Raw genomic sequence first — 6,000 nt, 5'->3', positions numbered from 1 at the left:
ACAGTCAAAAATATTAAAATATATCAATTACCTAGATCTATATAGCAATAATATATTATTTATTATATTTGTAATATAATATTTCTAATATAAATAAACTAAAATATTTATTTTAAATATAGAGGCAGGATGAAGGACATAAACATTTCATGTCAGAAAGCATAGTAATGTTTTTCATTAAAGCAGCTTTACATATTTCTTTCATTAAGGGACTGCCATACCAACACTTGGCTGTACTACATCGTACATGAAACATAAATTTCATCCAAGGATGTTCTAGTACTTGAAAATAAAGGCAGCAAAGGGACCATTGTTTTCTTAGTCATAAGAGGATCAGAAAAAATTGTAACAATGCTTAATTATATCCTTTGCCTCAATTCAGTCTAGATTACATAATGAAAATTGCCCATGTAATAGATAACTCATCTAAAAACAGTGTCCTTCTATTCAACTATCCAGGAGGTTCAAGAGTACTTACCTGTTCATATGAGAGGACAAAGATGACTCTCCCACTGCCAGTAGTCATATGCACACTGCATTCTGAAAAATCAGTAGAGAAGGGTGCAAAGGACACTTTAGGCTTCAGCTGTTATCATGTTTCATAGCACATTATGTATCATTTGATTCATCAAGAAAATGGCACTGCTCCGTAATCACACTGGAAATGGCATTAACCAGGGCAGATGCTCAAGTCATTATTTAATAACATGTTTTTTAGGTAAAAACTTCCCTCTCCACCACTTCTGTGTGTGTGTGTGTGTGTGTGTGTGTGTGTGTGTGTGTGTGTGTGTGTGTGTGCGTGTGTGTGTGTGTGTGCACGCATTCTTTTACATAGATAACACACACTCATATATACTTCTGTTGAGGTACAATAACTCATTTTCAGATTATCAGATTATGTTATTATAAATCTCACATAGTTATAAGATACAACTTTTCTAAATCTCTCAATGTTTCTGTGACTGGGAGAAAAGAAGAATAATGCTCATTTATCTATATGGTATAGAAAACACTGAATGAAATAATTTGTGTGAAACATCTAATACGAATGTAGCAACAACCATTCAATAAATTTAGTCTATCTTTCGATTCTCCTTTCCATAAAATTTGAAGGCATCTGTAAAGTAGCCCTCTCTACATGCAGTGATATATCCAAGAACAAGTCTGGATTGGGTAGATAGATTTACCACCTTATAGGCTACAAATATTACTTTATTAATCAAATTATCTAAATTGATTCTCCAATCTGATCAATTTAAAACAATCCTGGCTATACTCTCATTATCTACCTATAGTATCATATCTCACTGAGGAAAATAACAGTTCTCATTTATTAATAAACATTCATCATCTTTACATTGTAACAATTTTCTTAAGAGAATTTACTCTCCTCATTTTGCAAATGAAAACACTCAGGTACCATCAAGTAAAGAGGTATATGTAAAGGTCAAGAGCTAGTAATGCCAAATCAGGCAACAAATATTTTGCACTACCTCTCAAGGAAGGTCATTTCCATGGCATTCCATGACCTCTTTTAATATTTCTGCCTCCCTCCATGACACAAGAATTGTATTATATTCATGTTGCCTTCCTAAATGGTATAATCCTAAATGGTATAATAGATCAGATTCCCCTAAATAATTTTATAAAGAAAAATGATGATGTAGTCCAACTAATCATATAATTCATTTTAGCTCAATACACACCTCCCAAGATGTTACAACACATTCATGAAATGCTTGTATTACAATACAAAATAAAGAAAAATACCAGAGTTGTGATTTATCTAAAAATGTGAGATTCTGGGATTCTTTTTCCTGAAGAATTTGGGATTCTTACATGTATAACACTAAAGTCATGTAAGACCAAGCCTGACAAAAGAAGCAGCATCAGTTTAGGGATGTACATTTGTGTCATCTCCCTGATTTGTACTTTGGATTAGAAGTGGAATTTCAGGAAATGACATTTTTGAGCTGTAATAGATGCAGTAGCACCACTGAAAGAGCATATATATACATATATATGTGTATATATATATGTATATATATATATACACACTTACATCAGGAACTATCCAGGAATGACATACACTTGCTCCAGTGAAACCCCAATGAAACTTCAGAAGACTATCACTTGAGCTAATATTTAGAATTCAAAAATAGTGGCCAACTTTCATCAAAAAGTTTACTTTTATCTATGCCCCTGCAAGGCATGACAGGATAAAGTCAGTTATTATCCTTGACGTGTATAGAACTAGCTGAGTGTAAATTAAATGAGAGGAGCACTAAAAGATGAACCCAAGGAGAAGGAAAAAAGGGAGATCAAAGAAATCCTTGAAGTGTTAATTGCAATCACTGAAAAAGAGGTAATATGAAGCGGAAAGTAAGATGATTTGCTATAAATAGAATTTCAGTGAAGAATATTAGAAGGTCAGCAGATGGAGTTCTAGGGGTTGAAAATTATACAGAATTTCAGGCAAAGAAATAAGAGTATATGATAAAGGCCAAGAAAGGTAAGATAAGTAAATCTCTAATTCTGAGATAAACTTTTACTTTGTGGGTTAAATAGAATGACAACACACTTCACCAGCTCTCTTGCAGAAATCATTGGTGATGAACATAACTCTCAAAACAAAAGCAGGGAAAGTAGAGATTGTAGGAATGGAGTCCTAGCACCTGAGTGTGATCCAAAAAGCCAATAACATATAAATGGAAATCATCTGATTTGGGTTGAAGGCATGTGGAAATCTGCAAGCTATCTGTAGCTATTAGTGATTCTGCCACCTTGCCATAATCAGTAATAGCTTATCACCCTCTTGCCTCAGTTTTTATATCAATATAATTTCCATCATTATTCCACAGAGGATACTGTAAGAAGAGTGCCTGCCTCAGAACTAGACTGTCAGAGAACAAAGTCTTGACAATTCACCTCCTGTGAAACTTAGATATGGCAATCACCTGTCTCAACTTGTCAACTACAAGGTTTCAAAAATGACCCACACTGTCACCATTCAAAAAAATTGTGTCAAGCAGTAAATGTACAACGGCAATAGAAATAGCTGCAATATAGAATAATATTATGATTTCTGGATTGAGCAGGATTCTTAAACAATAAACAAAATGTTAAATCTTACAGATGTAAATGATGCATTGAAATGCATCAGAATTTAATCAAAGTTAATAAGGGAGTGAGAAGAAATACCAGAACCTGGGGGAAATATCATTTGTGCTACAATCATAACAAAATCAATATTTATAATAAATTGTAAAAACAAATGTAAAACCATAAATCAGATAAACCAATGGGAAGGAAAAGCAGTTATTAAGAAACCATTTAAGATCATCTTCATTTCAGTTATATTAGGGGAGTGAGAAGTTGTAGGTTCCATTTTTTAGCATGAATGATGGATATTTCAGGATCATTTTTATAATGATAAAAAGATTTTCAGATCTGAGGATGGAGGTGTTGCCAGCCTATAATCCCAACTACCCAGGATAGCAGCTTATCAGGAGGATTTTGATATGAGGCCAGCTCAGAGAAACGTAAGAATCAATCTCCATTAATAAGCCAGGTGTGGTAGTACACATCTGGGAACCCAGCTATTTCCAGGTAAAAATGATGACACCCTACCTGAAAATAACTAAAGGAAAAATGATTGGTAGTATGGGTCAAGTTGTAGAGCACCGATCTAGCAAGGATAACTAAGCCCCATTACCACCAGAAAAACAATTTATACATTCTTTGAGAACAGTGTATATTACTTAGCATGTTTTTGAAAAGGAAATTGTAACATAAAAACTTATGTCATAAGATTTCTATGAGAATAATTGAGTTAGCCTGGATAGTGCCTGGAATGGAAAGCCATATAACAAGCCATATACGGAAAAGTACCTCGGTGTCAATTTTGCCCCTGCCGTGAAAATGATTTTGCACAATATCATGGGCCTATTATTCCAGTCTTTTTGGTTCCCTGTGGACAAAGGAGCTCAGATGATTTACATAGGCTCAATGTTTTCCCTCATTTGTAATAATTAGTACTAACCTTGGACTCTCCTAGCAGAGGATTATAATAGCTCAAATCCTAGATACACAAGGCCATATAGGATTAGGCTAAATGAAATAATCTCCAGGATATGGAAACAAAAACCATATAATGTGTGTTTGTTGTTCTCAATGTACTATGTTATTTCTCATCTCTTTTGCTGTACCTTGGTTATTCTCATGTTGTTATAGTATATTACCTTGTTGTCTGATATGTTGTATATATGATTATTCGTTTATTTGAAATAGGAAAGGGAAGGGGGAAAACAAGATGAAGGGAGAGGGTAGGGGTAGGGAAATGGGGACAAAAACATGAGAAGGGGTATCAATGTGTGTAAAGTAATGCACCTTCGATCTGGCGAATATAACTCTAACCCTTCTATTAATTACAATAAAGAAGAATTTCAATTAAAATAAAAGAACTCAGATGATTTATAGCTTCACATACATATAGCTGCTATCAGAAGAACAGTGCAAATGAAACACAAATTATCTATCTATTGGCTATGCTTCCCTATTTGTAATCTAGAAATAGAGACATATCCTATTCAATGCCTCAAACCCTTGTCACTCCAGTTAGTATAGGCTTCTCAATTCAGAAAGCATCAAACTTTGTTTCTAGACCAATGAAGCAGAGAACCTAGGTCATGATCCAGCCCTGGGCTGAAGGATCTTGGTGCAGACTTTTCCGAAATCATTTCCTAACTGGAAAAAGAAAAAAAAACTAAGTTAAACTTATAAAAAAATTTACACAACTACCACATCTGAATGATACTGGAATAGTAAATAGATATCATCTACTATGAACATTTCAGTGGACTTCAATGTCCCTGTAGAACCATGCCGAGAGGAGAATTTAGAAATATTAGTTGGCAATGCCAGAGAGTTAACCACACTATGTATGTAAGTCGCATGCTTTATACAGTGGAATGATGCTTCCAACAGACTTTTCATCTATAAATAATCTTCAGATCACTAACCACAAGGAAAGGAAAGACATAAGAGAGCAAGTACTCCCTGAAGTAATAGGAGAGCACTGAGCACCAAATCAAAAACAGGAGTGATTATTTTGTATGCATTTGTTTTGGAAAGACAAATTTCAAAAGTACAGATACACTAAAAAAATGGATACTAGGTGTAGGAATGAATGCTCATTATAAATATAAGCAAAGACAATTTTCTAGGGATCAAACACTTTGTGCGAGTTAGAACATGAAATGTAGAGCTAGTCTAATTGTAGGAGCTAGGCTTAGAAATAAAATATTATCAAGCTGGGCATCAATGGGCTCAAAGTAATCTATCTATTTAGCAGGTTGAGTTCTGACAATTCTGGTTCAAAGTCATCCTGGGAAGGAAAGTCTATGAGACTCTTATCTGCATGTAAACAGAAAAAGTCAGAAGTACAGGTGTGGCTCAAGTGGTAAAGTGTTAATCTTGAGGGGAAAAAATCCCAAGGTGTGTCTAGAATCTGAGTTCAAGCCTCACCAATAGAAAACATGAGTAAAATAACATAATGAGATGTGATGTGATTACAGAATCTGGATCTGAGTACCTGTGCTTGAAAGTGGACGTGTGAGGTAATTCTTGAGATAACTGAAAGGGTTTTCTTATATGTTGAAATTAAGTGAGACACAATATGTTTTCTTACCATTATGTGATACTAGTTGAAATTAATTTCTCAAAATCTTGAGAATTTGACAGAAATAAATGGATGTTGATCAAATTCCTATTGGAGCAGATAAATTGCTCTTAATGATAAGCAGGTTGATAAACAGAAGATTTTCCCCCTCAAAATAGTTCAATGTAGTAATATTCTGTAGTAAAAAATGTAAAGAGCTTTCAGAGAATGAAGACAACTCTGGATCCTAATGTACATGCACTAAGTATGAGTATGTGAAGAAACTACAGTAAAGGGTACCTGTATTGCAAAAAGTAAATGAGGCAAGCACAATTTCAGAG

This window comes from Megascapheus bottae, chromosome 6 (genome assembly GCF_031878675.1).
Source record: "Megascapheus bottae isolate mThoBot1 chromosome 6, mThoBot2.hap1, whole genome shotgun sequence".
In the NCBI taxonomy this organism is placed as follows: Eukaryota; Metazoa; Chordata; class Mammalia; order Rodentia; family Geomyidae; genus Megascapheus; species Megascapheus bottae.
The sequence above is the reverse complement of the archived record's forward strand: the minus strand, read 5'-3'. Positions refer to the sequence as shown.